Below are 22505 nucleotides of genomic sequence, written 5' to 3' on the forward strand. Positions count from 1 at the left end.
CGGTTAAGTCCTCGACGGTAGCTAGGAAGTGGGTGGCGGGTGGGAAGCAAAATTCTCCGCCATCAGCCCCTAGATCGAACCGAACATAGTTCGGCTATGAGTCCATCTCCAAGGACAAATTCTTTAAAGAGTTCAGCACATCGCCCAAAGGTGAGTGCTGGAAGATGTCTGCGACGCTAAATTCGAAAATCGATAACCGATCCAGCTCGGTGTCCGTAGGCGTACCCGGTCTGGAACTTATAGCCGGAGGCGAGTCCGGAGTTCCATTGATGCACATATTGCGGGGTGTCGAGTCCGTGTGCGGCTCCAACTCCGCGAACTCTGTGGCCTCGGATGGCACGATCTGCTCCGGTTCTAAGGCCGTTGCAGCAACAGGAACCATCTCCTGGGTGTGATCCGATGACACATTTAAGTCATGTTCATCGGGGCGAGGGGGAGCGGTCGCTGCGGTCTCAAATCCATTGAAGATCAAGTCTCCACGGATCCGCGACGTAGTTCAAGCTTCCAAATCTAACCTGGTGGCCAGGGGCGTAGCTATCGATCTGCTCCAGATGGCCAAGCGAGTTGGCCCGCAGCACGAAGCCGCCGAACACAAAAATCTGCCCGGGGAGAAAGGTTTCTCCCTGGACAACGTCACTATAGACGATCGAAGGGGCCATCAAACCTTTCGTCGACGGCACAGTGGAACTCTCAATGAAAGCACCAATGTCGGTGTCAAAACCGGCGGATCTCGGGTAGGGGGTCCCGAACTGTGCGTCTAGGATCGATGGTAACAGGAGACGGGGGACACGATGTTTTACCCAGGTTCGGGCCCTCTCTATGGAGGTAATACCCTACTTCCTGCTTGATTGATCTTGATGAATATGAGTATTACAAGAGTTGATCTACCACGAGATCGTAATGGCTAAACCCTAGAAGCCTAGCCTGTATGACTATGGTAATGAATATATCCTTTCCGGACTACCCCCTCTGGTTTATATAGGCACCGGGGGGATCTAGGGTTTACATAGGGTCGGTTACATAAGAAGGAATCTTCATAATCGGTCGCCAAGCTTGCCTTCCACGCCAAGGAGAGTCCAATCCGGACACGGGTACAGTCTTCGGCCTTCATGTCTTCACAGCCCATCAGTTCGGCCCATGGATAACAGGCCGGACGCCCGAGGACCCCTTGGTCCAGGACTCCCTCAGCGACCCGGACGATATTCAACGGTGAAGTCAAACCCTAAGAGCTTGCTGATCCACTGATGCTGGAGCACAGTGGAGAGGCGCTGGTCCAACAAGAACTTGAGGCTGTAGCGATCCGTGCGGATACAGAGCGACCGCCCCCATAGATACGACCGCCAGTGGCACACCGCGTGCACCAAGCCGATGAGCTCCCTCTTGTAGGCCGCGAGCTTGTGATGGCGCGCGGTGAAGGGCCTGCTGAAGAACGCGAGCGGACCGTCGCCCTTATGTAGGACGGCACCTAACCCCATGCTCGAGGCGTCGCAGTCCACCACGAAGAGCTTGTCGAATTTAGGAAGGCCCTGGGGCTCATCGAAGAGGTCGTTGTGCTGCTGCAAGCGACGAGCCAACAGGGGTTGCTCGTGCTTGGCGGCCGCCGCCTTCAGCTACGGATGAGGCGCCGCTAGTGAAGTGCCGCCCACGCCCTCCCAGTGGGCGCGGTGACCCAGGCGCCAGAAGGTCATCATCATGGCGTCGAAGTCCCAGAGGAAGGGACCCAGGGTCCACAAAAAGTCGACACCGAGGATGAAGTCGAAACATCCCAAGTCTATGCCGACACACGTGATGATGAAGTGCTCGTCGCTGATGATGATGGGGACATGCCGCGCAATCCCCTGACAGTGGAGGCGATCACCGTTAGCGACGGTAACCCTAAGTTGCTCCCCGCCCGCTTGCTGGAGCGCGAAGCGACACATGGTCGACGCGGGCAGGAAGTTATGGGTGGAGCCCGTATCCAGCAGAGCCAGGAGGCGCTCGCTGTTGATCATCACCGGCAGCAACATAGTCTTCTCTACTCGTATACCGGCTAGCGCATGGAGGGAGACCACGAGGGCAGTCGCCGGAGCGGGGGCCGGCGCGACCTCCGCGGCAACTGGGGCGGGGAGGTCACCGAGCCCGTCGGCGGCGGTGTCCTCCTCGATGTAGTCCATAGCCTCCAAGTAGAAGAGTCGCGGACAGTCGTGGCCGGACATGTAGGGCTCGTAACAGTTGTAGCACAACCCCTAACAACGACGCTCGAGCTGCTTGGCCGGGGTGAGCCAACGGAAAGGGCGTGGCGCAGCCGGGGCGTTGGGCGCCGCGGGAGCCTGGGCAGGATGCCCCGGCGCTGGTGGCGTCGGTGGCGGCTGGGGAGGCTGGCGGCCGGCCCGGGGTGGTAGTGCTTGCTGCATGGCCACCGCGCGTCGCTCAAAGGCGCGGGCATAATAAATGGTCGTCTGGAGGTCCAATGGCCCGCGCATCTCCATGTCCGTGCGGATATGGTCCGGCAGAACGCCAACAAACAGCTCGGCCCACTGGCGAGCCGTGACACCGGGCACGTGGCAAGCCAGGGCCTAGAAGCGGTCGGCGAAGTCTTGCACCGTGGAAGTGAAAGGTAGGCGCCCAAGCTCCACCAGCCGGCTCCCACGAATCGGCGGCCCGAAGCGTAAGAGGCATAGCTCGCAGAAGCGCTCCCATGGAGGCATGCCACCCTCGTCCTGTTCGAGGACGTAATACCATGTCTGCGCTGCACCCCGAAGTTGATAGGAGGCGATCCAGGTGCGGTCAGACGCTAGCGTGCGCTGTCCCCTGAAAAACTAGTCACACTGGTTGAGCCAATTCAGGGGGTCCTCGGTATCGTCGTAGTTGGCGAACTCAAGCTTGGAGAAGTGCGGCGGCGGGTGGCCGTGGACGACGTGGGTATGCCTCGTCGGCGCGGAGCAGCGAGGATGATGGCGCCAAGTAGGTGGGCATCAAGGCCCCCCCTTGGAACAGGGGCCCATCGACGCCGTCATAGGGGATGGCGGTGAAGGAAATATGCCCTAGAGGCAATAATAAAGTTATTATTTATTTCCTTATTTCATGATAAATGTTTATTATTAATGCTATAATTGTATTAACTGGAAACTTAGTACATGTGTGAATACATAGACAAAACATAAGTGTCCCTAGTATGCCTCTACTTGACTAGCTCGTTTATCAAAGATGGTTATGTTTCCTAACCATAGACATGTGTTGTCATTTGATGAATGGGGTCACATCATTAGGAGAATGATGTGATGGACAAGACCCATCCGTTAGCTTAGCATTATGATCGTTAAGTTTTATTGCTATTGCTTTCTTCATGACTTATACATGTTCCTCTGACTATGAAATTATGCAACTCCTGAATACCGGAGGAACACCTTGTGTGCTACCAAACGTCACAATGTAACTGGGTGATTATAAAGATGCTCTACAGGTGTCTTCGAAGGTGTTTGTTGGGTTGGCATAGATCGAGATTAGGATTTGTCACTCCGTGTATCGGAGAGGTATCTCTGGGCCCTCTCGGTAATGCACATCACTATTAGCCTTGCAAGCAATGTGACTAATGGGTTAGTTGCGGGATGATGCATTACGAAACGAGTAAAGAGACTTGCCCGTAACGAGATTGAACTAGGTATGAGGATACCGATGATCGAATCTCGGGCAAGTAACATACCGATGACAAAGGGAACAACGTATGTTGTTATGCGGTTTGACCGATAAAGATCTTTGTAGAATATGTAGGAGCCAATATGAGCATCCAGTTTCCGCTATTGGTTATTGACCGGAGACATGTCTCGGTCATGTCTACATAGTTCTCGAACCCGTAGGGTCCACACGCTTAACGTTCGATGACGATTTGTATTATGAGTTATGTGATTTGATGACCGAAGTTTGTTCGGAGTCCCGAATGAGATCACGAACATGACGAGAAGTCTTGAAATGGTCGAGAGGTAAAGATTCATATATTGGAAGGCTATATTCGGACACCGGAAGTGTTCCGGGTGATACCGGGTCACCGGAAGGGGTTCCGGGCAACCCCCGGCAAAGATATGGGCTTTATGGGCCAAGTACGGGAACACACCAGCCCACAAGGGTCTGGTGCGCCCCCTATAGGGCCAACCACGTGGGGAGAAAGGGAAAGGAGAGGAGGAAAAGAAAAGTATGAAGTAGGACTCCTACTTCCTTCCCCTCCCCCCTCCTTCCTTTCCCCTTGTCCAAATATGGTAAGGGGGGCCGAATTGGACTAGGGGCCCAAGTAGGATTCCTCCTACTTGGGCGCACCCTAGGCTGCCTCCCTCCCTCTCCCTCCTTTATATACGTGGGGAGGGCACCCCTAGAACACACATCAATTGTTCCTAGCCGTGTGCGGCGCTGATACGTCTCCGTCGTATCTACTTTCCCAAACACTTTTGCCCTTGTTTTGGACTCTAACTTGCATGATTTGAATGGAATTAACCCGGACTGACGCTGTTTTCAGCAGAATTGGCATGGTGTTATTTATGTGCAGAAACAAAAGTTCTCGGAATGACCTGAAACTCCACAGAACTTATTTTCTGAAAGTATTAAAAATACTGGAAGAAGAATCCACGTCAGGGGGACCTCCACCTGTCCACGAGGGTGGGGGGCGCGCCCACTGCCTCGTGGGCCCCCTGTTGCTCCAGCGACCTCAACTCCAACTCCATATATTCGTGTTCGGGGAGAAAAAAATCAGAGAGAAGGATTCATTGCGTTTTACGATACGGAGCCGCCGCCAAGCCCTAAAACCACTCGGGAGGGCTGATCTGGAGTCTGTTTGGGGCTCCAGAGAGGGGAATCCGTCGCCGTCGTCACCATCAACCATCCTCCATCACCAATTTTCATGATGCTCACCACCGTGCGTGAGTAATTCCATCGTAGGCTTGCTGGACGGTGATGGGTTGGATGAGATTTATCATGTAATCGAGTTAGTTTTGTTAGGGTTTGATCCCTAGTATCCACTATGTTCTGAGATTGATGTTGCTATGACTTTGCTATGCTTAATGCTTGTCACTAGGGCCCAAGTGCCATGATTTCAGATCTGAACCTATTATGTTTTCATGAATATATGTGAGTTCTTGATCCTATCTTGCAAGTCTATAGTCACCTACTATGTGTTATGATCCGGCAACCCCGAAGTGACAATAATCGGGACCACTCCCGGTGATGACCTTAGTTTGAGGAATTCATGTATTCACTATGTGTTAATGCTTTGGTCCGGTACTCTATTAAAAGGAGGCCTTAACATCCCTTAGTTTCCGTTAGGACCCCGCTGCCACGGGAGGGTAGGACAAAAGATGTCATGCAAGTTCTTTTCCATAAGCACGTATGACTATATTCGGAATACATGCCTATATTACATTGATGAATTGGAGCTAGTTCTGTGTCACCCTATGTTATGATTGTTACATGATGAACCACATCCGGCATAATTCTCCATCACCGATCCAATGCCTACGAGCTTCACATATTGTTCTTCGCTTATTTACTTTTCCATTGCTACTGTTACAATCACTACAAAACCCAAAAGTATTACTTTTGCTACTGTTACCGTTACTTCGATACTACTTTGCTACTAAATACTTTGCTGCAGATACTAAGTTATCCAGGTGTGGTTGAATTGACAACTCAACTGCTAATACTTGAGAATATTCTTTGGCTCCCCTTGTGTCGAATCAATAAATTTGGGTTGAATACTCTACCCTCGAAAACTGTTGCGATCCCTGTGGGTTATCAAGACCATTTTCTGGCGCCGTTGCCGGGGAGCATAGCTCTATTCTTTGAGTCACTTGGGATTTATATCTACTGGTCACTATGAGGAACCTGAAAGACGCGAAAACAAAAATTTATCCCTCAACTACGAGGGGAGGTAAGGAACTGCCATCTAGCTCTGCACTTGATTCACCTTCTGTTTTGAGTAAGCTTGCGACACCTAAACCTGCTTCTGCTATTAATTCTGATATGTCGCATGTTATAGATGATGCCACTTCTGCTATGCATGATACTTGTGATGAAACTACTTCTATGCTTGATACTACTGTGCCACTTGGTGAATTTCTTGATGAACAACTTGCTAGGGCTAGAGAGAATGAAATTATTGAAACTGATAATATTGATGAGAGTGATGATGAAGACTCTCCCAATAAATATGAATTGCCTGTTGTTCCTGAGGGCTATGTTATGGATGAAGAAGTTGCTAGAGCTATTTTAGCTTGCAATGATAGATATGATCTTAAGAAGTTATTAGCTAAATGGAAGCAGAAATCTCTTAATGCTAGAATGAAACCTGACCCTGCTTTTGCTACTTCACCTATCTGTGTTACTGATAAGGATTATGAATTCTCTGTTGATCCTGATATAATTACTTTGGTTGAGTCTGATCCTTTTTATGGCTATGAATCTGAAACTGTTGTGGCACATCTTACTAAATTAAATGATATAGCCACCCTGTTCACTAATGATGAGAGAACTCGCTACTTTTATATCCTTAAAATATTTCCGTTCTCATTAAAGGGTGATGCTAAGATATGGTTTAATTCTCTTGATCCTGGTTGTGTGCGTAGTCCCCAGGATATGATTTATTACTTCTCTGCTAAATATTTACTTGCTCATAAGAAACAAGCTGCTTTAAGGGATATATACAACTTTGTGCAAACTGAAGAAGAGAGTCTCCCACAAACTTGGGGGAGTCTTCTCCAATTACTTAATGCTTTGCCTGATCATCCTCTTAAGAAAAATGAAATACTTGATATCTTTTATAATGGACTAACCGATGCTTCCAGAGATTACCTGGATAGTTGTGCTGGTTCTGTTTTCAGGGAAAGAACACCGGATGAAGCTGAGATTCTATTGAATAATATGTTGACCAATGAAAATAATTGGACACTTCCTGAGCCAATTCCTGATCCTATTCCTAAACCAACTCCGAAGAAGAGGGGTGTTCTATTTCTCAGTCCTGAAGATATGCAAGAGGCAAAGAAATCTATGAAGGAAAAAGGTATTAAAGCTGAAGATGTTAAGAATTTATCTCCTATTGAAGAAATACATGGTCTTAACTTACCGCCTGTTGAAGAAATATATGATCCTAATCCATTACCTATTGAAGAAACACATGGTCTTGATAACCCGACACAGGTAGTAAAGGTAAATTCTCTCTATAGATATGATAAAGCTGAAATTCCTCCTACTAAGTTTGCTAGCCAATGTTTGGATGAGTTTGATAACTTTATGGTCAAGCAAGAAGACTTCAATGCTTATTTTGGTAGACAATTAAAACAAAATGCTTATATGATTGAACACTTGGGTGATTATATGTCTAGAGTTAAAGGTGAACTTAAACTCATTAGTAAACATGCTTCTATGGTTACCACTCAAGTAGAACAAGTACTTAAAGCTCAAAATGATTTGCTCAATGAAATGAACAATAAGAACAATGACTTTGCTGTTAGAGTGGCTACTAGAACTGGTAAGATGACTCAGGAACCTTTGTATCCTGAAGGCCATCCTAAGAGAATTGAGCAAGATTCTCAGAGAAATAATATTGATGCACCTAGTCCTTCTAAGAAGAAGAAAAAGAAAAATGATAGGACTTTGCATACTCCTAGTGAACCTATTGCTGAACCACCTGAGAATTCAAATGATATTTCTATTTCTGATGCTGAAACACAATCTCGTAATGAGCATGAACCTACTGATAATATTAATGAAGATGTTCATGATGATGCTCAACCTAGTAATGATAATGATATAGAAACTGAACCTGTTGTTGATCTTGATAACCCACAATCAAAGAATCAACGTTATGATAAGAGAGACTTTGTTGCTAGGAAGCACGGTAAGGAAAGAGAACCCTGGGTTCAGAAACCCATGCATTTTCCTCCCAAACCATCCAAGAAAAAGGATGATGAGGATTTTGAGCGCTTTGCTGAAATGATTAGACCTATCTTCTTGCGTATGCGTTTGACCGATATGCTCAAAATGAATCCTTATGCTAAGTATATGAAAGAAATTGTCACTAATAAAAGAAAGATACCGAAAGCTGAAATTTCCACCATGCTTGCTAATTATACTTTTAAGGGTGGAATACCTAAGAAACTAGGAGATCCAGGAGTACCAACTATACCATGCTCCATTAAAAGAAACTATGTTAAAACTGCTTTATGTGACCTTGGAGCCGGTGTTAGTGTTATGCCTCTCTCTTTATATCATAGACTTGATTTGAATAAGTTGACACCTACTGAAATATCTTTGCAAATGGATGATAAATCAACTGCTATACCTGTCAGTATCTGTGAGGATGTGCCTGTTGTGGTTGCAAACGTTACTATTTTAACGGACTTTGTTATTCTTGATATTCCCGAGGATGATAGTATGTCTATTATTCTTGGAAGACCCTTTTTGAACACTGCAGGGGCTGTTATTGAATGCAACAAAGGCAATGTCACTTTTCATGTTAATGTCAATGAGCATACGGTACACTTTCCGAGGAAACAACCTCAAGTTCATAGTATCAACTCTATTGGAAAAATTCCATTGATTATATTTGGAGGTTTTGAATTTCCTCTTCCTACTGTCAAGAAGAAATATGATAATCTTATTATTGGGGATGTGCATATCCCCGTTGAGGTAACATAGTGTTATTCGAAATTTCTCCGGTTCCATGTTATTCGGAATGAGTTTGTTAACAAGACTTGATCAACCTTGTTAGTCGATTCCTTTTGATGAACATGAGATGGATGAAACTAGAAGGCACAACCTTCTGTACCCTCCTTTTACTTTCTGTTATTTAGTTGAAATAAAGTAAAAATAGTATTTTTCTGTCTGTTTTCTGAATTATCCGTGTAATATAAAAATACCCCGAAAATAAAAGTTCTCCAAATGCCCTGCCAATTTAATATGATTTTTTCTGGAATATTTGAGAATATCTGGCACTGAGATCACAGCAGGGGGAGCAAGAACCTGGCCACGAGGGTCCAGGGCGCGCCCCCTGCCTCGTGGGCCCATGGTGGCTCCCCTCCACTTATTCCTGCACCCATACACTTCTTCTTCCTCCCAAAAAAATCACCATCCAGCTCAAGCACGAGTTCTAGCTCATTTTGCTGCGATTTTCGATCTCCTTGCTCAAAGCACCTCTCACAAAACTGCTTTGGGGGATTGTTCCTTGGTATGTGACTCCTCCATTGGTCCAATTAGTTTTTTGTTCTAGTGCTTTATTCATTGCAAATTTGTGTTGCCTAGGTGACCAAGTTCTTGAGCTTGCATGTCAAATTTATATGGTTCCAAGTAGTTCTAATGCATGACGTAGTCTCTAGACACTTGTGGGAGTAGTTTTTACCAATTTTGTTGAGTTTGGTTCACTTTTATTTGAAGTTACTAAAAAAATTCAGAAATTTTTCAGAGGAAGAAATATGCTTAGGAAAATGTACCAATGTGGTTCTTCAAGGAAGCAAGGACCCAGGCTTGCAATGCGTGATGCTGACGATGAGCCACCAAGGAACGCTCCAGTGCGGCCTCGTGAATGGCCTTCAGAGGACTTTATGGATCGAGCGAGAATCAAGGAAGAATTTAACGCATATTTGCATAACGCTGATCTTGTGAGCTTCGAGGAGGCAAAGTGCCGCCAGTACCACTATCTCACTAGTTCCTTTGTGAGGAGGTTTGAATTTTCATCTTCACGCAATTCTCAAACTGTCCTGTTTGATCTTTATGAAAAATCTTATACGATGGACTTATGGGATTTTACCACTGCTTGCAAACTTCCACAATGTGGTAGTGCTAGTGAACCTCGCAAATCTAAATTTAGAGATTTTCTTGCTAGTATAACTGTGGGGGAATCTAGAGACATAGCACAAGCTACCATAGGGAGCATTCATTTTCCTGCTATACATTATTTTGCTCTCTTCATAGGTAGGTGCATAAATGGTAAAGATGAAGCATGTCACATGTGTGTCCCTGACCTCAGTATTCTTAGAAGTGCTGTGTTAGGAGATAAATCTTATAATTTGGGAGCCATTGTTGCACGTAGGTTGCATCACAATAGATTTAATGGAGATTTCTTTGGCGGAATTTATGCAACCCGTCTAGCTAATTTTCTTGAGGTACCTATACGTGAGTATGATGTTGAGCTGCCTAATGTTTATTTAGATTATAATGCCATGGTTCATCATCGTTTTCTTGAGAGGAACAAGCAGTCCCTCCAGTATCGCTTAATCTTTGACAAACGTCGCGCTGTCCATATTACTCTCCCTGCTCCTGCCTTCTTTGATTATCAGGCAAAAGGAAGACATGTTATTACCAGGGAGGAGGTAGATGAGTACGAGAGGAGGGCGGAGGCAGCTCGCCGCCACGCTGCAGCTCAGGAGGCAATAGCCGCTGCATCTCAGTACGACCCCGGTTATAACTTTGGGTATCCGCCAGGCCATCCGTGGCAATAGACCAACTTAGGCCAAAATCCTAAGCTTGGGGGAGTACGTATTTCCCACCGACATTACATTCATGTTCACACACTCATTGCTAGATGTCGGTGCTCATACTTTTTCACTGTAATATCCATGCTAGTTTATTTTCTTTTTTACGCTTTTTTCTTGTGTGTTTAATAAACCTTAAGAAAAACCAAAAAAATAGTGTAGCTTCTAGTTAGTTTACTTTTCTTGCTGTAGTAGTAATAATTAAAAAGAAAACCCAAAAATATTTCCCGTTCTTCTTTTGCTTGTTGGGAGCTTTCCCGTGTAAATAGTTGTATTTCTTTTCTTTTCTTTGGGGGTCAATAGGAGAAGACCATAATGAAATTGTTTAAGTGGCTCTTATATGCATTATTGTTGATTTAACCAAGAGCCCATATTGCCTTGTCTTCTCCTGTTTATTGAATGCTCGCAGATTCCAGCTTAGTCCAATGCACGTGCACTATTATTATTATTCACATCGTTCGGTCGTGCAAGTGAAAGGCAATTATGATGATATATGATGGACTGATTGAGATGAGAGCAGCTGGTATGAACTCGACCTCTCTTGTTTTTGTAAATATGATTAGTTCATCGTTCCTGATTCAGCCTATTATGAATGAACATGCTTGCAATGACAATTAGAGATTATAGTTACTTATGCCATGCTTAATTAGCTAGGAGTTTATAATGGTTTACCTTGCATGCCAACATGCTATTAAAATGGTTGTGATGTGGTATGATGGGGTGGTATCCTCCTTTGAATGATTCAAGTGGCTTGACTTGGCACATATTCACACATGTAGTTGAAACAAATCAACATAGCCTTCACGATATTTATGTTCATAGTGGATTATATCCTACTCATGCTTGCACTCAATGTTTATTAATTTTAATGCATGTTCATGACTGTTGTCGCTCTCTAGTTGGTCGCTTCCCAGTTTTTTCTAGCCTTCACTTGTACTAAGCGGGAATACTGCTTGTGCATCCAATTCCTTAAACCCCAAAGTTATTCCATATGAATCCACTATACCTTCCTATATGCGGTATCTACCTGCCGTTCCAAGTAAATTTGTATGTGCCAAACTCTAAACCTTCAAATGAAATTCTGTTTTGTATGCTCGGATAGCTCATGTATCAACTAGGGCTGTCCGTATCTTCCATGTTAGGCGGGTTATTCTCAAGAGGAGTGGACTCCGCTCCTCACTCACGAGAAAATGGCTGGTCACCGGGATGCCCAGTCCCATGCTTTATGCAAACTAAATCAAAATAATTGCAAACAAAACTCCCCCTGGGACTGTTGTTAGTTGGAGGCACTCGTTGTTTCGAGCAAGCCATGGATTGATGCTTGTTGGTGGAGGGGGAGTATAAAATTTACCATTCTGTTTGGGAACCGCCTATAATGTGTGTAGCATGGAAGATATCGCCATCTCTTAGTTGTTATGTTGACAATGAAAGTATGTCGTTCAAAATGTTATTTATCTCTGATTTAAAATTGAGCTCTGGCACCTCTACAAATCCCTGCTTCCCTCTGCGAAGGGCCTATCTATTTACTTTTATGTCGAGTCATCACCCTCTTATTAAAAAGCACCAGCTGGAGAGCACTGCTGTCATTTGCATCCATTACTATTAATTTATATTGGGTATGACTATGACTGGATCTCTTTTACCATGAATTACAATGTCTAGCCAGTCCTTGATCTTTAAAGGTGCTCTGCATTTATGTTTTGCGGTCTCAGAAAGGGCTAGCGAGATACCATCTTGTTATATCATATCATGATTGTTTTGAGAAAGTGTTGTCATCCGAGATTTATTATTATTGCTCGCTAGTTGATTATACCCTTGACATGAGTAAACATGAGACCTAAATGTTATTATGAATATGGTTAGTTATAATCTTTGCTGAAAACTTGAATGCTGGCTTTACATATTTACAACAACAAGAGCAAACAGAGTTTTTGTAAAAGTTTCTCTTTATCACTTTCAGTTTAATTATCAACTAAATTGCTTGAGGACAAGCAAAGGTTTAAGCTTTGGGGAGTTGATACGTCTCCGTCGTATCTACTTTTCCAAACACTTTTGCCCTTGTTTTGGACTCTAACTTGCATGATTTGAATGGAATTAACCCGGTCTGACGCTGTTTTCAACAGAATTGCCATGGTGTTATTTATGTGCAGAAACAAAAGTTCTCAGAATGACCTGAAACTCCACGGAACTTATTTTTGGAAAATATTAAAAATACTGGAAGAAGAATCCACGTAAGGGGGGCCTCCACCTGTCCACGAGGGTGGGGGGTGCGCCCCCTACCTCGTGGGCCCCCTGTTGCTCCACCGACCTCAACTCCAACTCCATATATTCGTGTTCGGGGAGAAAAAATCAGAGAGAAGGATTCATCGCGTTTTACGATACGGAGCCGCCACCAAGCCCTAAAACCTCTCGGGAGGGCTGATCTGGAGTCCGTTCGGAGCTCCGGAGAGGGGAATCTGTCGCCGTCGTCATCAGCAACCATCCTCCATCACCAATTTCATGATGCTCACCGCCGTGCGTGAGTAATTCCATCATAGGCTTGCTGGACGGTGATGGGTTGGATGAGATTTATCATGTAATCGAGTTAGTTTTGTTAGGGTTTGATCCCTAGTATCCACTATGTTATGAGATTGATGTTGCTATGATTTTGCTATGCTTAATGCTTGTCACTAGGGCCCGAGTGCCATGATTTCAGATCTGAACCTATTATGTTTTCATGAATATATGTGAGTTCTTGATCCTATCTTGCAAGTCTATAGTCACCTACTATGTGTTATGATCCGGCAACTCCGAAGTGACAATAATCGGGACCACTCCCGGTGATGACCTTAGTTTGAGGAGTTCATGTATTCACTATGTGTTAATGCTTTGGTCCGGTACTCTATTAAAAGGAGGCCTTAATATCCCTTAGTTTCCGTTAGGACCCCGCTGCCACGGGAGGGTAGGACAAAAGATGTCATGCAAGTTCTTTTCCATAAGCACGTATGACTATATTCGGAATACATGCCTACATTACATTGATGAATTGGAGCTAGTTCTGTGTCACCCTATGTTATGATTGTTACATGATGAACCACATCCGGCATAATTCTCCATCATCGATCCAATGCCTACGAGCTTTTCACATATTGTTCTTCGCTTATTTACTTTTCCGTTTGTCGTGGAATTGTCACGGCAGATGTCCTAGTGCGAGGACTTAGTCGTGAGGCCAGCGCATCTATGTGGTACCTTGAGAGGGGTTGATCGGGACGAGAGACGCGAGGCGGATCATCACACAAGACGAGGATTTAGATAGCTTCGGGCCCCGGGAAACATCATCCGGTAATAACCCTACATGCTGTTTGTGGCTATGTCTCATTATGATCATGAGGGAGTCGCCGCATAAGCGGGCTCCCCCTTTGTGTCTAGCCCTAGATATTGTTTCTTGTTGCTTGTCCATCTTGGGGTGCCCTGCCCCTCCTTATATAAGTTGAAGGGGCGGGTTACATGTGGAGTCCTATTAGGATTAGGACTAGTCTATTACAAGTGGAATCCTAGTCTGCTCCCTTAAGGGAAAACTCCTTATGCCTTTCCTCGTAAACTGGCCCACCATAACATGAGCCGGCCTTCTGGGCCTTGGGCCTAGTCTTCTATATGACCCGCCGTTAGGGCCATCCGTGAGTCGCCAGGCTCGTGAGTCGCCACAATGGTAGGTTACCAATGAAAACGCCAAGCCCGGCCGAGTCATACTTCCGGCCGGGTCATACCGCGGGGTATATCCCCGACATTAGCCCCAGTTTAATTTGGATTTATTCATGTTAAACTGATCCTTGCCAATGCAAAAATATCTAGGCACTTCTTCTAAAAAGTCTGGGTCAATAGGCCAGCTTCATAACCAATTTGCTGACATTGGCTCTTGTAGAGAAATATTATAAGAAATAATCCATTTGAGTCGGCCTTCAATGCTCTGACTTGACAAAAAATATTGGTCTTGAAATATTCAACTGATATTCAGCCGGCTTAAAGATGTAGATCTTGCCGATTTATGATTGCCAAAATTGTCGGGTTATAAATAAATGATGTCGGGTCATAATTGTTGCAGACACCGTGTTAATCTGGTCTACTCCAAACTGAGAATTTGAAGATTTTTTCTCCCTTATATGCATATCACCTGTAGCCCCCAAGTCTTAAGAGGAAAACATAGTGATAACTTAAGACTTGCTTCAATATAAGTGTTGCAACCTTGAAGAAATCCGGGTTATTCATCTCAATCATTAGTCATAAACTGAATATTCCACATATGTAGCCCCCAATTGCCGGGTTGTCATGCTTGCAGCAACCTGGGACTTGTAATTGCCTTATGCTCATAAAAACTTCAACCAGTGTAGCCCCCAAGGGCTGGGTCATTATGCAATAATGAGCAGGGACTTTGTAAATATGATCATGTAAACTTGACCAGCAACATGTAGCCCCCAAGGGCCGGGTCAGTAAGATATTACCGAGCTGGGACTTTGTATATTATTCATTGATAATAACATCATATGATGTAATCTCCACCATGGGGCTTGAACCCACGTCCACAAGGTTTAGAGTTTTGTACTCTCCCAACTGAGTAGTGGATCTTTCAATATAATGGATTAAGGCTTGTGTACCTTGAATTTTTGACAGGAGCAATTGGTAGCCCCCAAGGGCCGGCTCATTTAGAATGTGATGAGTCGGGTCTTCAATAAGTTGAGCAAAAAATGACTTTGCATTAGCCCCCAAGTGTCATGGTACATGCTGGCAGTGACATGGGACTTGCATATTCAATGTAATATCAATTTGGATAATGTAGCCCCCAAGTGCTGGGTCGTAAGCCTGCAGCGACTCGGGACTATTCCTTCCATTGTAGAATAAATCATATCCATTGATAAAATAATAGCCATTGCGCCAAAGCGACTTTGAATACCTCATTTGTTGATAAGTAAATCCGGAGTTTAAATACCCGGCGGCTCTTGGCCAATGGCGATTTAATACGCCTCCATTGTAAGCCGGAATTTTTATAACCTGGCGGCTTATAGCCTTTGAGAAAATCAAGAATTGATAACCCTTTTGAGACACCAATTTCAATCTTTGATGATGGGCTTGAACTTAATCATTTATGTAAGTCATAGCTCTGTAAATCCTGCACAGAGTTTAAACAACATATGCCCTGGCGACTTAACGTCAAAAGCCAGGGCGGGTAACCACCCAAATGTAGTCTTATCCTGCACACAAGTAGATCACAAGATCCCTTGGCGGTTTACCGCAGGGCGGGTCATAATATCTCACATATAACCACTCTGATATTGAATTTGTACTGCCGGTTTACATGACCTGTGCAGTAAGGGTGATAACCCAATCCTTAGAAGCCAATACTTCCAAATATATGATGATTGTCACATGCTGGCGACTTATCGTCCAAAGCCAAGCTGGGTTAAATTTAAACCACACTTATATACTTTAGATATGATCAAAAAAGCCTCAAGTAAAATCCAAAAAATTGTTCGCAAAAAGAGACTTCAAAATTTTTGAGGCTTCTGATTCGAATACGATCAGAAAACTGTTCCAAAGGGGTTAAGCTAAGATTCGAATACGATCATATAGCCCCCAGTGGCTTTGGCGTTGCCGATCAAGAGGGTACCGACAGCTATGTTCTCTTTGGTTCGAATACGACCTATGTTTGAACAGGAAGCCCCCAAATGACCTTGAGAGTTGTTTAACGACGCTGATTCGAATACGATCCATGTCAGACCCAAAGGGGTTGAGCTATGATTCGGATACGATCAAGAAGCCCCCTAGTGGGTTTGGCAGTGTGCCAATCAAAAGGGTACCGACAGCTATGTTCTCTTTGGTTCGAATATGACCTATGTTTGAACAGGAAGCCCCCAAGTGACCATATAAATTTTGGCATCGCGCCGATCAAGAGGGTACCGACAGCTATGCTCGATGAGCAGGAAGCCCCCAAGTGACCATAATAAGATAAGCCGCAAGGCAGGATACCCATGTTTGAACCACGCATCATGGCATCAAGTTCTCTTTGGAAACCTTTAATTTTTCTGAGAACTCGAATCTTACGAGAGATTAATTCTTTTTGAACCGGAACTTCGAACCGGATTTGAGAGCTTAAAAGCTTTGTAAGAGACAAATTTACCTTGAGCCGGATGTTTGAACCGGATTTGAGAGCCTGAAAGCTTTGTAAGAGACAAATTTACCTTGAGCCGAATGTTTGAACCGAATTTTAATCCGGAATCTTTATTTTGAACCGACAATTTTCTGACGGCCTTTAAATTTTCATCAATATGGCGGTGTCCTCCGGAACCGGGTTACCATTCCCTCCAATGACCCGGAGTTCCCGAGTCATGTCATTGTAGCCCCCGAGTCTTAAGACGACTCGAGGAGTTGTCTTGAGATTCTCCACATTTGACCGTGATATAAACCGGTACGAGTCATTCAATGTCTCAGTGATATAACTTGTCCTGCACTGGATAACTTGCAAGCTAGAGTAATTGCTCTTTTAAAGAAAGCAATATATAATATAAAATATACTGGATGAATTTCACCTGATGCGTCAGGTCAGTAATTATCACCGCGGAGTTGATGATCACCATGGTGAAGCTGAAATCAATCATGGCCGAGCCGGCCGCGGGAGCCGATAGATGAGTCGGCCGCTGTGTTGTAAGGCGGTGCGGACGGGCAAGTCGGCCGACGTGTTGATGCAAAATGGACCGCAACACACATGTCCGTGAAGCTGTGCGTCAGAGCCGAACGTGCATCCGCGGTATAATGGCATAAACAATTGTCCTGTATAAAAATGTTACAGGGCAGAGTAATTGTTCTTTTGACAAAAAACAATAAGTGTTTAATAAGATAAGTTCAGATAGATATCACCTGATGTTTGTGAATGATAGATGATCTGTATGCCGCGTCAGAGGCGGCTCAATATAATCTCGGCGGCTTAGGCAGATCAGTGACTCCCGGCGGCTCAACACAACAGAGGCAGCTCAACATGGCCCCGAGGATTTAACGCGGCGGCGACGGCGACGTTGGGATGAAGCCTTTTCAGAATTGTTTCTGTACTGACACCTTTTTTGTTCGAGGGGCAGCCGTACCACCAACAATCATTGTTGGTCTTGAGCCTTTGGAACTTGGCATTCAACTTGTGCAACACCTTGCTAGGAGACTCCTCAAAAATCTGTGCAAACTGGAGTAACGGGGCAGTGAGGAGCGCTGCGGCGGCTCGGCGGGACAGCAGCAGTGGGCAGCCCGTGGTGGCGACTCAGAGCCTGGTCGGCACGGCGACTCTACAGTGGCTCACGGCAACGGCTGTGGACTCAGCAGGGACCGGGTCTTCGTGCAACCATGGCAGCAATTTTAGGCAGCTCAACGGCATGAGATAATGACGGTCGAGCAAGGAGAGGTCAACCGAGACGCAGTAAGGCGTGGCAGAAGCAACGCTCGCAGGCGGCGGGTCAGACTTGAAGCAGGCCGACCGCAGCGGTGGTTTGGAACACCGGCGGGGGCGGCTCGGAGGCCGCGACGGTTGTAGCAGAAGAGGCTCCGGCAGGACATGGCGGCTCAACGCGGGACAACCCGTAGGGCGACCGGGCGGCTCACGGTGCTGGGCGACTCTCCCGCGGCAGCGGTTCGTAGCACAGAGGCCGAGAAGAACCATGGCAGACACGGAACGGCAGCCGAGGAAAGCGAAACGTGATCGGGCAGGCAGCAGAGGAAAGTGAAACATTGATTCCTCCTCCGGGTCGTGGCCCCTCTCCCCTTTTTTTAACATGGCTGAGCAAGCTGGCTTAGATCGGTTTCCTCTGTACGACCACTTTTTGCAGGTGGTAATATGCCTTGGCAGACGCATCAGTTGATGGTAAAAGCAAAAAGCTAATACCTTCCCACGTCACAGTGGATATTGGAGTAGTACTAGTTGATGACTTGATTTTGGTCTTCACGCACAAAGCAGCAGCGGTAGATTGATTTTTGCCTCGGGACTTGATACGTACGGATCAGTAGTTGCAACCCGGCGGAACAGCAAGGACAGCCTCAGCTTTTAGGGATTTCCACTGGGTATCGCGGTGGAACAACAAGGACGAGTGCGGCTGCGGCAACTTAGCAGAATTTGTGGTCAGACGGATCGCTTGAACTCCAGTTGGCCTCGGAGCAGTAACGTGGCAGATAAAGCACCTCGTGCAGAAGATGTCATCTCGGACTCGACGGATTGAGACGACGTGACAGTGACGCACACAGCCCTAATTTTTTGTTTAACCTTTAAACCTCACAGATCAAAAATCTGATCCGATGAATTTGAAACTGATGTGGATCTTTTCAAATCGGCTCTTCTTTATCCGAAAAATTGCGAGTTCCTTGATCCCTAGGAAAGATCCCTCCAAAAACTCAACACCATCGTGCGCGAGCCCCACGGTGGGCGCCAACTGTCGTGGAATTGTCACGGCAGATGTCCTAGTGCGAGGACTTAGTCGTGAGGCCAGTGCATCTATGTGGTACCTTGAGAGGGGTTGATCGGGACGAGAGACGCGAGGCGGATCATCACACAAGACGAGGATTTAGATAGCTTCGGGCCCCAGGAAACACCATTCGGTAATAACCCTACATGCTGTTTGTGGCTAGGTCTCATTATGATCATGAGGGAGTCGCCGCATAAGCCGACTCCCCCTTTGTGTCTAGCCCTAGATATTGTTTCTTGTTGCTTGTCCCTCTTGGGGTGACCTGCCCCTCCTTATATAAGTTGAAGGGGCGGGTTACATGTGGAGTCCTATTAGGATTAGGACTAGTCTATTACAAGTGGAATCCTGGTCTGCTCCCTTAAGGGAAAACTCCTTATGCCTTTCCTCATAAACCGGCCCACCATAACATGAGCCGGCCTTCTGGGCCTTGGGCCTAGTCTTCTATATGACCCGCCGTTAGGGCCATCCGTGAGTCGCCAGGCTCGTGAGTCGCCACAACAGCGGGTTACCAATGAAAACGCCAAGCCCGGCCGGGCCATACTTCCGGCCGGGTCATACCGCGGGGTATATCCCCGACACCGTTGCTACTGTTACAATCACTACAAAACCCAAAAATATTACTTTTGCTACTGTTACCGTTACTTCCATACTACTTTGCTACTAAATACTTTGCTGCAGATACTAAGTTATCCAGGTGTGGTTGAATTGACAACTCAACTGCTAATACTTGAGAATATTCTTTGGCTCCCCTCGTGTCGAATCAATAAATTTGGGTTGAATACTCTACCCTCGAAAACTGTTGCGATCCCCTATACTTGTGGGTTATCAGGCGCCCCCTCCATAGTTAACACCTCGGTCATATCGTCGTAGTGCTTAGGCGAAGCCCTGCGCCGGTAACTTCATCATCACCGTCGCCACGCCGTGGTGCTGACGAAACTCTCCATCGACCTCAACTAGATCAAGAGTACAAGGGACGTCACCGAGCTGAACGTGTGCAGATCGCGGAGGTGTCGTGCGTTTGGTACTTGATCGGTTGGATCGCGAAGACGTTCGACTACATCAACCGCGTTACTTAACTCTTCCGCTTTCGGTCTACGAGGGTACGTGGACACACTCTCCCCGCTCGTTGCTTTGCATCTCCTAGATAGATCTTGCGTGATCGTAGGAATTTTTTTGAAATTACTGTGTTCCCCAACAGTGGTATCAGAACCAGGTCTATGCGTAGATGTTATATGCATGAGTAGAACACAAAGAGTTGTGGGCGATAATAGTCATACTGCTTACCAGCATGTCATACTTTGATTCGGCGGTATTGTTGGATGAAGCGGCCCAGACCGACATTACATGACCACGTTCATGAGGCTGGTTCTACCGACGTGCTTCGCACACAGGTGGCTAGTGGGTGTCTGTTTCTCCAGCTTTAGTTGAGTCGAGTGTGGCTACGCCCGGTCCTTGTTGAAGGTTAAAACAACACACTTGACGAAAAATCGTTGTGGTTTTGATGCGTAGGTAAGAACGGTTCTTGCTAGAAGCCCGCAGCAGCCACGTAAAACTTGCAACAACAAAGTAGAGGGCGTCTAACTTGTTTTTGCAGGGCATGTTGTGATGTGATATGGTCAAGACATGATGATATATAAATTGTTGTATGAGATGATCATGTTTTGTAAAAGTTATCGGCAACTGGCAGGAGCCTTATGGTTGTCGCTTTATTGTATGAAATGCAATCGCCATGTAATTGCTTTACTTTATCACTAAGCGGTAGCGATAGTCGTAGAAGCAATAGTTGGCGAGACGACAACGATGCTTCAATGGAGATCAAGGTGTCAAGCTGGTGACGATGGTGATCATGACGGTGCTTTGGAGATGGAGATCAAAGGCACAAGATGATGATGGCCATATCATATCACTTATTTTGATTGCATGTGATGTTTATCCTTTATGCATCTTATTTTGCTTAGTACGACGGTAGCATTATAAGATGATCCCTCACTAAATTGCAAGGTACAAGTGTTCTCCCTGAGTATGCACCGTTGCGACAGTTCGTCGTGCCGAGACACCACGTGATGATCGGGTGTGATAAGCTCTACGTTCACATACAATGGGTGCAAGCCAGTTTTGCACACGCAGAATACTCGGGTTAAACTTGACGAGCCTAGCATATGCAGATATGGCCTCGGAACACTGAGACCGAAAGGTCGAGCGTGAATCATATAGTAGATATGATCAACATAGTGATGTTCACCATTGAAAACTACTCCATCTCACGTGATGATCGGACATGGTTTAGTTGATTTGGATCGCGTGATCATTTAGATGACTAGAGGGATGTCTATCTAAGTGGGAGTTCTTAAGTAATATGATTAATTGAACTTTAATTTATCATGAACTTAGTCCTGATAGTATTTGCATATCTATGGTGTAGATCAATAGCTCGCGTATAGCTCCCCTGTCTTATTTTTGATATGTTCCTAGAGAATACTAAGTTGAAAGATGATAGTAGCAATGATGCGGACAAGATCCGTGATCTGGGGATTATCCTCATTGCTGCACAGAAGAATTATGTCCTTGATGCACCGCTAGGTGACAGACCTATTGCAGGAGTATATGCAAACGTTATGAACGTTTGGCAAGCTCGATATGATGACTACTTGATAGTTTAGTGCACCATGCTTTACGGCTTAAAACCGGGATTTCAAAACATTTTGAACGTCATGGAGCATATAAGATGTTCCAAGAGTTGAAATTAGTATTTCAGACTCATGCCCATGTCGAGAGGTATGAGACCTCTGACAGTACTTTGCCTACAAGAAGGAGGAGAATAGCTCAACCAGTGAGCATGTGCTCAGATTGTCTGGGTACTACAATTGCTTGAATCAAGTGGGAGTTAATCTTCCAGATAATATAGTGATTGATAGTGTTCTCTAGTCACTATCACCAAGCTAATAGAACTTTGTGATGAACTATAATATGCAAGGGATGACGAAAATGGTTCCCGAGCTCTTCGCAATGTTGAAATCGGCAAAGGTAGAAATCAAGAAAAAGCATCAAGTGTTGATGGTTGACACGACCACTAGTTTCAAGTAAAAGGGCAAAGGTATAGAAAGGGAACTTCAAGAAGAATGGCAAGCAAGTTTCCACTCCCATGAAGAAGCTCAAAGCTGGACCTAAGCCTGAAACTGAGTGCTTCTACTGCAAAGGGAATGGTCACTAGAAGCGGAACTACCCCAAATATTTGGCGGATAAGAAGGATGGCAAAGTGAACAAAGGTATATTTGATATACAGATTATTGATGTGTACTTTACTAGTGTTCATAGCAACCCCTGGGTATTTGATACCGGTTCAGTTGCTAAGATTAGTAACTCGAAACGGGAGTTGCAAAATGAACTGAGACTAGTTAAGGGTGATGTGACGACGTGTGTTGGAAGTGGTTCCAATATTGATATGATCATCATCGCACACTCCCTATACTTTCGGGATTAGTGTTGAAATGTAAATAAATGTTATTTGGTGTTTGCGTTGAGCATGAATATGATTTGATCATGTTTA

This window comes from Triticum aestivum, chromosome 5D (assembly GCF_018294505.1).
Source record: "Triticum aestivum cultivar Chinese Spring chromosome 5D, IWGSC CS RefSeq v2.1, whole genome shotgun sequence".
Classification (NCBI taxonomy): domain Eukaryota; kingdom Viridiplantae; phylum Streptophyta; class Magnoliopsida; order Poales; family Poaceae; genus Triticum; species Triticum aestivum.